Source organism: Cyprinus carpio, chromosome B3, assembly GCF_018340385.1.
Source record: "Cyprinus carpio isolate SPL01 chromosome B3, ASM1834038v1, whole genome shotgun sequence".
NCBI lineage: Eukaryota > Metazoa > Chordata > Actinopteri > Cypriniformes > Cyprinidae > Cyprinus > Cyprinus carpio.
This window is the reverse complement of record NC_056599.1, coordinates 16,821,925-16,833,626: the sequence shown is the minus strand read 5'-3', so window position 1 is coordinate 16,833,626 and position 11,702 is coordinate 16,821,925.

Below are 11,702 nucleotides of genomic sequence, written 5' to 3'. Positions count from 1 at the left end.
ACAAATAAGGATAGTACCAATACTTTAATGCAATTTGGCAGAGGATGCTGAATGAATGAATAAATTTATTTATTTACAGTTCTTCTTCAATGGTGATCTTCAATGAGGCTGGACTGAGATGGAGAGAAGATGAGAGCAAGTCACCTTCATGCTCAATGAGGAGGATTTCAGTGCCATCAGAAATCGTCATCAGAGTCCTAACAACATAAGAGCACAATCATGAAATTTCTCATTACATAACCATCAATAATGTTAAGCAATTTGTTACGACTGCTGGAGTTCTGTCTTCACAATGATTATTTAAAGTTTGGTAACATGGACTTTTAATGTAGGAACAGAAACTTATGATGTTCCATTAAAAACAGTTCATGCTAAAAAGAAAATATGCTGTTAATTTTACACATCCTCATGCCATCCAAGGTGTAGCTGAGTGAGTTTTTCTTCAGTAGAACCTTAAAAGATTATTAGCTGAAACTGTGGTCCTTGGTGATTGATATAAAATAGTCAATGGAAACTGTCATTTTTGATGGTTAAAAAAAACCATGCACAGGCTGGTGTGTGGAGATTCTAAGAAATCCACATGCTGATAGAGATTCTGAGAAGAAGTCCAGGTATTTAAATTAAACCCAAGAGTTGTTGAGAGATTCTGAGAAGTCACATACTCAAAATGTGTTCTATTCATAATGATAAGTTTCATTTCAAAAGTTAAAAATTAATATTTCATGGTAAGGATGTGTCTCATATATATATATATATATATAGTATAGATATATATATATATATATCTATATATATATATCTGTATATATTAACAGGTTTCATTTTTTATATTCAAAAATGTTTTTGGTAAACTTTATGGTATATTTTCATATGTAATTTCACTGTATTTCTAACTGCGTAGTCAGCTGAGTCTGTTTTTGCATATGAAGTTGAACTGCATGTATGGTTCTTTTGTATCAATATTTCTTAGAATTATCAGTATGATACTTTGAATCTAAAAGAGGAAGAAGTACAAAATCGAGACATTGACTAGACTATTGTTTAAAGGTCAGGTGTTATTAGTGATAGCCAGATGATGACTTATGTCTAGAACAACAGTATATAAAGATAGACTCTGCAAAATAGAATGGGGTTTTGACTTTCTGAGGACTCTGGTCTCTCTATCTTTTCAGCTCACTTCCTCTTCTTTGGCTTAACTCGACAACTATTAGACTCAGACTTAGAACTCTTACAGGTTTTTATTCAAATTCAGATACCTTGAAATTCAGATACTTTGATACTCTGATACTTTAATATTTTAATACTAATATTTTGGTACTTTTGATTCGAACAGAATAATTGTTTTTGTTTTACTTACAATTTTATTAATGTTTTGATTAATACTGGTTGGGTTCAATCCATCATAAATGGATTGTATTAAAAATGTACTAACATTGGATTTACATTTTCTATATTTGAAGGTTGTTACTATTATCCAGAACTTTATTTCCAAGTTATGAGTTGTGGTTTCTGTTCTCTATATTCTTTTTAATAAATTTACATATTATTACACCTTGACCGTCTGAATTGGATTAAATTTTGCATCACAGACAAAACAAAATTAATACCTGTGGATACTCCTGACCATACACTGAGGTCTTACGAAGTAAAACAATTGGTGTGAGAAACATCCACAACCTCTGCAAACGGTCATGAATGCATTCACAACAGTCTGGAGCGTGAGTTTTCTGTCACTTATAAAGTATGCACAGGAGCAAACTCACACATGAGCAATCTTCTTGAAGTTGTTTGTACAAGCAAATGATTTTTAATTTTTATATAGGTTGTGAGATCCAAGATAAGTACACGCAAGTACCATTTTGATGATGACCAATACAACACACAATGTTTGCACTCCAGACATTTGTAAACGCGCTCAGGACTGTTTGCCGGGGCTGTGGATTAAAGGTAATAAATGCTTTAAATAATGTTCAGTTTCTTGCATAGACTGATTGTTTTGTTTCATAAGACCTCAATGTATCGTCAGGAGACACTGGTGTTAATTTTGTTTTGCTTGTTTTTTGTTGTTGTTTTTGATGTGATGGTAGCCATTGACTTGCATTAAATGAATCACCAAGGACCACAGTTTCAGCTAAAAATCTTTAAAGTTTAAATTTTACTTTAAAATTTCATTTTTAGGTGAACTATACTTAAAATTGTATTTAAAAAATTAACTTAAAAACTTGAGTCCAAAGGGTTTGTAACGACATAAGGGTGATCGAATGTTGGATGAACTACTACTTTAATCAAACAGATCACTCAAAGAGGTTAAAAGAGCTATTGTAATAAGTTAATGGTTAAGGCTTTATTCTCAGAGGTTTTATAAAACACAGGAACTATCAATTAATGGTGAAATTATTATGTTTTTATGTCCTTTTAGATATTCTGAGAGAAAACAGAGGTTACTTAAAAAGCATACTTTGTAGAAATCTGTAGGTTTGTTGCCAAGGACGATAGAAAGTCCTCTGAGCACCAGAGACATCAGTTGGCTCTTTAGTATCTTGGGGCGTTAAATGAATCATTGATGAATAAAATTAAAGAAATGATCACAAGAAAGCAGAACCAATCAAGCACAATTTTGATTGCATTACACAACCAATATCGTAAACTTTTTGTGGTACATTTTCATTACTTAAGCTGTTAAAAATGATGCAGTGCAAGTCTATAATGGATATGGACCAACTTTGATTTGTTGTGAAAGCAGTCAACTGCTGCCCAACTTTCTCTCTCCTAGACTGAAATATCTCAGTTAGACTAAAAGTCTGTCGGTCAATGATTTCATGCTTGAGATTCTTGCCCACAATCCTGTAACGTTAATTAGAACTCCATGAACACCTAAAACAGAGAAAAAAGTGTTACATTTCAAGACTAACTGAAACTTTCAACATAAACTTTTAGCATACGCATAACCCTTTAAGCTCAACAACTCAGTTGCAGTTATTATAAATAATAAGACACTATAATATATCAAAGACACAAGCTAATTTAGCTTTAACAAAAAGCTAATTGATGCACTCTAGCTGATGTTAAACGACTGAAGCTAAGGGTAATGAAATGCTAACGTTACAGCTAAATGAACATGCTGAAACACACTTGTTGAAATTATCTTAACTGTGAACCAAAAGAAACACCGATTTAAATATTAGCATTATAGCTAAACTGTGAACCGACTGGAAAAACCGTCAATAAGGCTAAAAACGTTTATTTAACCCTTATCCATCCCTTATGTCATTTTGACACGAAAATGATTTTCAAAATTTTTTTAAACATCATGCGTTGATCGTACAGGTCCAGGATTTCTTTACTTTTGTTACACTTGCACCGGGAATACACACACACACACACACACGCACAAAATAAATAAAAGTGGATTCGAGGAGTTTAAATGGGTGCAATAAAAAAAAAGTAAGAAAAGTGTCCTTCCTGGGTCATTTTGACCCGCATAGGAATTAATGGAATTTACGAGAAAACTGCATTTTTCATTACATATTTCATATTCAAAAAAAAACACACACAAAAACACAAATACAGATTTATACCCCAACGAGGAGCTGAGACTACAGAATATCCCCAATGCAGAAAAACCCCACATACACACACGCACACATGCATGCACAAACACACATGGTACACACACTCTCATAGAACACATTTAAATGTGTTTCATGACTGTCATTTTTCAAATTTTTTTTTTACTTAACTCAGTTAAATTTGAGTGATGTGGTGGAGACCAATAAGTTTATATCATACTTATATTTTTAAAAATCATTAATACCATATTAATAAAAATATATTAAAATACATAAATCAGATACAATAAATCATTTTTTTTTTTTTTTTTTTTTTTTTTTTTTTACAAAATATGGATTTTGTAATGTTTCAATATATATTTTCATCCATAAACAACCAAATTGAAGCCTTAAGATTATCCAATTTCTCATGTTTCACTTGTTTTGCTCAGTTAAACATCTCCATAGGGTTCTATAGGCCCCTCTAGTGGCGTTAACCATAAAATGCAATTTTATGTAATTTTTACCCACCAGATGGCATCAGAGACACTCAGTGAAAAATGGTGAATTGTTTCATGAATTGTGTGTTAGCAATTGATAAAAACTGTAATCAAATGTAAATTCATGTCCCAGTCACTTCATCTTACTTACACTATCAGAGAAAAGTGGGGGGGGGATTTTTAAATTAACAATGTAATCCATTTTCCATGTGGAAGGATATTCCAGGCTATTTCCAAAAGGAATTGCAAATATTTTTAATTGTGTTTTCCATATGTGGACGCATAAATTGTGACATAATCCAAATGCAATTGCAAATCTTGCATTACCATTTGCATTTTCGCTTTTGCAAATACATAGTGACTGCCAAATTTCAAATGAAAAAGCAAAGTCCATTTGCAATTGTATTTCCCATGTCTTACGAGTTATGAGCCTGTCATATTTAAATAGCAATATTAATTATCACGGCTGCTTTTTCACTCTTTCTGTGTCATGAATGTAACTTGCAAAAACTAAAATGGAATTGCAGTTCCTTTTGCATTTGAATTTCCGATGTCTACATGGAAAGCTGTCAATCAATACCAGGGGCGGGACTTATACTATGGGGCATGTTTGTATTGGGAGGTGACGTCACTCACGGACGACCATGCCAAATGCTTTGATCAATGGAGGTATTCGGTAAAGGCTCCAGGGAGTGCCTCGAACTGGGAAGTCCTGTGTAACTGCTGACTGTTACGGTTGGTGGTAGTGTGAAGAAGACGTAACGTTGGAGATCAAGAAAAGTCTTTAATAAGTTAAATCCAAAATTTACAGGGACACTTGCCAACTTAACATAAATGAGAATGGACACAGACTAAGGGAAAACTGAGTATTTGAAGAGGAGCAAACAGTAGAACTGATGAGATGATTAAATCAATCAGAGGTGAACAAAATGACAATTAGGAGACAGAGTAAAACTAGGTCACAGGGGAACAGGTTAACTGAAAACACAATGAAAAACAAGGACAAAAACTAAACAAAACCCTAACATTACTCCCCCCTCTCGAATGGCTCATCACGCGCTGCAACAGTAACATCGGGGAGGGGGGGTGGTAGCCCTGGAGGCTGGTGCAGGACAGGAACAGGGCGGAGACAAGGGGAGCCTCCAGGTTGGATCAGGGAGTCCAGGAGGCCATGGCAGATCAGACAATCTGGGTTGCCATGGCGAAGCAGGCAGTTCAGGTTGCCATGGCAGAGCAGCCAGTTCAGGTTGCCATGGCGGAGCTGGTAGCTCAGGAGGTCACCATGGCGGAGCTGGTAGCTCAGGAGGTCATAGCGAATCAGGGGATTCAGGAGGCCACGGCGGATCAGGGGACTCAGGAGGCCACGGCGGATCAGGGGACTCAGGAGGCCAAGGCGGATCAGGGGACTCAGGAGGCCACGGTGGATCAGGGGACTCAGGAAGCCACGGCGGATCAGGGGGACTCAGGACACCACGGCAGATCAGGGGACTCAGGAGGCCAAGGCGGATCAGGGGACTCAGGAGGCCAAGGCGGATCAGGGGACTCAGGAGGCCACGGTGGATCAGGGGACTCAGGAAGCCACGGTGGATCAGGGGACTCAATACGCCACGGTGGATCAGGGGACTCAGGAGGCCAAGGCGGATCAGGGGACTCAGGAGGCCACGGCGGATCAGGGGACTCAGGAGGCCAAGGCGGATCAGGGGACTCAGGAAGCCACGGCGGATCAGGGGACTCAGGACGCCACGGCGGATCAGGGGACTCAGGAGGCCAAGGCGGATCAGGGGACTCAGGAGGCCACGGCGGATCAGGGGACTCAGGAGGCCACGGCGGATCAGGGGACTCAGGAAGCCACGGCGGATCAGGGGACTCAGGAGGCCCACGGCGGATCAGGGGACTCAATACGCCACGGCGGATCAGGGGACTCAGGAGGCCAAGGCGGATCAGGGGACTCAGGAGGCCAAGGCGGATCAGGGGACTCAGGAGGCCACGGCGGATCAGGGGACTCAGGAGGCCACGGCGGATCAGGGGACTCAGGAAGCCACGGCGGATCAGGGGACTCAGGACGCCACGGCGGATCAGGGGACTCAGGAGGCCAAGGCGGATCAGGGGACTCAGGAGGCCAAGGCGGATCAGGGGACTCAGGAGGCCACGGCGGATCAGGGGACTCAGGAAGCCACGGCGGATCATGGGGACTCAGTACGCCACGGTGGATCAGGGGACTCAGGAGGCCAAGGCGGATCAGGGGACTCAGGAGGCCAAGGCGGATCAGGGGACTCAGGAAGCCACGGCGGATCAGGGGACTCAGGACGCCACGGCGGATCAGGGGACTCATGGATGAACCTCCGTGGCTTTAGACGGCTTAGCTCTGGGGCTGGAGCCGACACTGGAGCCAACTCTGGGGCTGGAGCCGACACTGGAGCCAACTCTGGGGTTGGAGCCGACACTGGAGCGAGCTCTAGGGCTGGAGCCCTCACTGGGCTAAACTCGGGGACAGGAGCCCTGGAGGGCGCACTGGAGGGCTCTTACTAGAAGCGGGCACTGGAGGGAACTCAGGGGCTGGCAGGCTTGACTGAGGAACCACCTGCGGGCTTGCCACAGTAGCGTCCATTGAACTTGACTTCGGAGCGACTGGTGGCCTTGACTTTCGAGCGGCCGGTGCTCCTGGGCTGAGGACTATGGTGGAGCATCGGAGGACCGCGGGGGATTTGGGGTTAGGCAGGCGGTAGGAGCCGTTGGAGAGGTATGTGAAGGTTCTCAGCGTGGGGTGAGCTGGGGAGACGCGGCGCATACCTGCGGGAGCTGGATGATGAGGCTTGGGAAGTTTCTTTACTTCCTCAACTTCCAAATCAGAACCATTTAAAAACAGCATGAGATTAATCAGCTTGATCACAGGAAAATCACCCGTCGGAAGATTGCAGCAGATTATCTCGTCATCCAATAATTAGGTAAATCCAGAACTTACAGGGACACTTGCCAACTTAACATAAATGACAAAAGACACCGACTAAGGGAAAACTGTAACCGACTAAAGTAAAACTAGGTCACACGAGAACAGGTTAACTGAAAACACAAAGACAAACCAGGACAAAAACTAAACAAAACCCTAACACTGACACTGTAACAATTTACCCAGTTTAATAAAATAAATGATAGTGTTGTCAGAAATATCGATATTTCGAAATATCTGAACGGTACCAATACTAATTTCCCGAAGTATCGATACACCGATACTAGCCGAGCTGTCACTTTCACTTCTCTTCAAAGGCGCGTTGACAAACACCACACGTGATTGCAGTGCCTGTCTCGTCTCATTCGCTCTGGTTAAACAGCAAAAGTGAAGTGAATAAAAAAATGGTGAGTGCCGCGACCGGCTTTGGTTGATAAAGAACACAGCAGGAGTGCTATCTGGAAATATTTTGGATATGAAGCAAATAAACATGGAGATCCGAAGGACACAAGCAATCCAATATGCAAGTGTCTTCTCGATCAGTTGATCATGCAGCATTTCATTTTCGAACTTACCTAACGCACAAGTTGCAACAAGCTCGCGCAGAGTCGCTATGTAATGATCTGTCGACTCACCCACATGTTGGGCTCGCTGTCTTAACCAGTATCTTTCCGCTACCACATTAACCTTGGGTTGAAAGAAGGTTGTCAATGCAGACACAGTCCTGCTGTATTCATCGTGTTCGAGTGGCAATGTATTGTACAGGTATTGTCCTTCCGCGCCTATAGCAGTGGATCAGCAACACTGAACTCTCACTGCGCATGTCAGCACACCCTTTTACGCGCACCTGTACAGACTTTTTAAAGGGACAGTGCAATAACAGAACATAACATGTTAAATATAGCCTATTTTCTGTCAGTATGCCTAGATATTTCTGCAACTTTTGAGGCGCATCGGTTGCGTTCATCTCGCTTAATCAAAAATGGTCTTTTGGGTTCTCTAGCACAGTTAACAAGAGGGTTCTGTGATCAGTAAATCTGTAATCAAGCAATACTCAGTTTTTATCAATGCACCATCCGATACTGAATCCAACAGCTTGAGCAGCGTCTTGTTGCTATGGGTAACCCACCTCTGACCGCGACTTCTATTTAGAGCATTCTAATTTCTAATCCAACATTTTGTAAAAACGACTACAACATACTTTTAACCTTTTTGCTTTTCATCATGTGCCATAGTGTCCAGTCTTGTTTCCTTTCTGTTTGATTGCTTTGGACTTGATGCTGTGATGAATGCATTGCTTCCAGCACTGCAGTAGGCTAATATTTGTCCAGCATATGAGTTAGGTCCTCACCCCAATGTCTAGTCAGGACAGTTTAACTGGTGTTTCTGTTTTCATCTCATTTCCTCGCCTTACTCACAATAGGTTAATTTTCAATCTTGAGCAATAAATCTAAAATATTTTAAAACATTTAAAGGGGTCATTTGATTCTATTTAATTTTTTCCTTTCTCTTTGGAGTGTTACAAGCTATTGGTGCATAAAGAAGATCTGTAAAGTTGCAAAGACTAAAGTCTCAAATATTCTTTATAAAAGTTAAGAGTCAACCACGCTACCTAAAATGGCTCATTCTAACACCCCCCCACATCTCTATGTCACGATGTGGGAAGATTTGCATAACGCCGCCCAAATGTTCACACACAAAAAAAGCGTAACTTTTATTCTCACTGTACCCACCGGCGCCATGTTGTGGAGACACTGTTTCATTGTGAAAATGAAAATACTTTGTTTGGCCTTCCAAAAGAGGACACAACTAGAAATCAGTGGTTAAGTTGTATTTACAACACTGTTTCCTGATCCTGGGAGAGTAGACTGCAATGCCGGCTGTTCTGACTTTCAGTCTGTAAGTAGGCTACATTTAAATATTTAAAGGATTTGCCACTGATGTTTCATACGTGAGTTTGAGCAGTGTAGAGTAGCGCTTGTAGTTTTCTGTAAATGAATGTTCTAAAGTGAGGTAAACTTCAACAGATTTCCCCTTCTCAGGGATTAGGGAGCATGAACACTGTGTTGGGACCATGTCAATGGGAATACAGTTCATGCACGAAGCTCACTTCTTATGAGCTGATTATCTAAATCAGGTGTGTTAACAAAGAGAGACTTGCAAAATATGTAGAGCTGGGGGTTGCGAGGACTGAAATTGAGAACCGCTGGTGTTGTCATTATAATCCATAATTATGTACCCACTGTATGCAACAAATGCCTCGTTTATAATGGGTTTTAATGTTTTTGTCTCGGCACTCCGGGACACACGGCATCACAGTATAGGAAGGGGCGTAACATTTCCGGCACATGCTTGAGGTATTCGGCCAATCACAATGCACTGAATAGCTGGCCAATCAGCATACACCTTGTTTTTCAGACCGATAAGCTTTGTAAAAATCGATGCTTTTCAGAAAGGCGGGGCATAGAGGAGAAACAATAATGTACATTATGTGGAAAATAATGTGTTTTTTGAAACTTAAACTGCATAAACACATTTCATTACACCAAATACACAAAATAATGTTCTTTTTTTTGCAACATCATATGACCCCTTTAATATAAAGGGTTGTTTTATATGGAAAAGAGCCTGAAGAAACCTGAAGAGTTCCTGTACTGCATTACTACAGTGACATACCTATAATAATTTATAATAATATGCATATATATTATTTTTTTCATGATGTTCATTTTCTTTGCCAAGACTGCAGACAACTCCTGTCTGCAATAATAATAGTGTTTCGATTGAAGCATTTCTCACCAAATAAACCAGTACTTTTTTGCAGACATGCACTTCAGAAAGGGAATTAAAACAAGTGGAAAGCACCATGAGAAGTATTGTTATCAAAAATCACATTTATCTTAGAGGGCACATACACTGTTCACAAGTGTTGTTTTGACACCTGTGGTATATATTTCCACCTCCTTTACCTCCTGCACCTCCTCATTGTCTTTGTAAGGACAGATAATGAATAAAACTCCCCTTAAATGAATAAAGCATATATGAATTGTAAATCTATGGCATCTACAGATCATATATGCAAAAAGTACTTGAGCATTCTATTGTAACACCTTGGCAAATTACACTAATGCTGCATTTATACAACCTTTGTTCTTACTGGTATTTTGAGGACTTTCTACATAAGATTTCCACAATATTCTTGTTAAAAACTTCATTTGTTTTCTTATAACTGCATTGATCATTTTCACTTCAGTTTGAAAGCCTATTCTAGAAACATACATGTAATGTCATGTATTCTATTGCTTGTTCTCTGCGGTCTCTGATATCAGACAGCCTGCTGAAATTATATCTCTTCATTTCCTCTGTCGTCCACGTTGTTCACAGCGCTTGTCTTAGCAGGGTGTCAGAAGGGATTGGGTTTGCAGGTCTTGATGTGCTGATTGCTTCTTTATTCTATCACTATATTTTTTGACACGGTAACTATGTCCCCTCCAGGTTAAAGATATATCTAGTTTGAACAGCAGCTTTAACCAACAGCTACAAAGTGGGAGCATATCAACAATCCTTATATTGTATGAGAAATGCTTTCATTCCCCAGGATGGTTAAAATCTTTAAAAATCATGGTTTTTAGTATGGTTTTCACTTTAAATATTATTACAACCAATATTTAATTAATTAATCCTTGTTTTTGAAGGTATTAACTCAAAAGAAATCTCTACAACTGCTGATTATGATAATAATATTTTTGAAGATCCATGTGCATTATTTTAAGTGTAAATCCTGCATTTTTTTGCAGTCATCAAGAATTACACACCAGTGACTGCTATTGCCCAAGCTCTCCACCAGAGGCAGGCTATCATTTCATTCGCAGCCTTTGAATTTAATCTTACTGTTCATTTGTGGATTCTTCAGTTATTGTCAATTATCTCATCATTAATGCTAATCTAACAGTCAAACTCTCCATATAGTGTTGCAGAGACAGATTTTGTGTTTCAGGATCAAGTGAACAGCCTGTGGGCAGAGTGCTGTCTGACACTGAGAAAAAAACACCTCCCTGTATTCAGATCATAGTCTTACTAGTCTAAGAAGTACACCCCATTTTACAGTATGTACAGTATTTGAATATTGCTTTGTTCACTGTTGATTCTTTAGATACTGTGCACTAAGCAGTATGTCTCTATTGTCCTCATTTGATAAAATTTCATTTGACTCCCAATGGACAAATAAATCACCACTATGAATTAATCAAGATTTTATTTTATTTTTTCTGCGTAGCAGCTAAATATTCTCTTTAAGTGCATGATAGAAAGTAAGACTATCCTGGTCTTTACTGAACTGGAAAATCTTTTTCTGGCTTCTTTATCCAATTCAAGATTTTGGCTTCTTTAGCCAATCATAAACTGTCTGTGAATAATTTTGCATATTCACATTTTAATAGCATTTGTGTGACTGTGGTTAGCTAAATCACAATTAGAAATATATAAATAGATTTTTTTTTTATGATGTTGGTCTAACTTTATGGCTTTCTGATAAAATGAAGGAAATTAATGACATCAGTAGATGGCAGCACCACCCAACAACTTTTACAGAATGGAAACACATGTGAGGATAATGTGTTTTCTGTAATACTAAGTATGCACATATTCACTTACATACAGTTTATCAATATACAAAGTGACTGAGTGATGCATTTGCACAATCTATAT